The sequence below is a fragment of the Sinocyclocheilus grahami genome, unplaced genomic scaffold, assembly GCF_001515645.1.
Source record: "Sinocyclocheilus grahami isolate Dianchi unplaced genomic scaffold, SAMN03320097.WGS_v1.1 scaffold19701.1, whole genome shotgun sequence".
Taxonomy (NCBI): Eukaryota; Metazoa; Chordata; class Actinopteri; order Cypriniformes; family Cyprinidae; genus Sinocyclocheilus; species Sinocyclocheilus grahami.
Window position 1 is genome coordinate 1 of NW_015517713.1, and position 594 is coordinate 594.

The window sequence follows — 594 nt, forward strand, 5'->3', positions numbered from 1 at the left end:
CTTTTCATTGCAGAAGTTTATGCAGAACTGTTCAAAACTGAGGAGAAAAGCACCAGTAATCACACACATGGTTAATATCAATCCATCAAAACATATATCTATCTAGTACTCCTGTGCTGCTTAATATTTTTGTGGAAAATACACTTTTTGATGAATAGAATGTTTTTAAAAAAGAGCATTTATTTCAAACAGACATTTTCTGCAACACTGTCTTTACTGTTAAATTACGAATTTAACAGTATTAAATTCGTAATCAAAATTAATGCATCCTTGCTAAACCTTACTGACCCCTTTTAAATGATAGATGGCCCATTTATTTGTGTCTAGAGGGCTTGTTCTGACACTATATTGATAAAAAGGTTACTAATTGGTTTTGTTAACACATTAACCCTTTTTCTTGAAGGAAACCATTACAATACATTTATTCAGTGAGTGTGTATGACCGCAATGCTTCAGGGTCACCTGTTCACGTCAAACACTTCAAATCCATAGATGTCAAGCAGTCCAATCACCGTCTTTCTGGTTGAATCCTGCATCATACATATTATAAATAGACTGATAACCTAATAATCTATTAACTAATTCATGTATTTT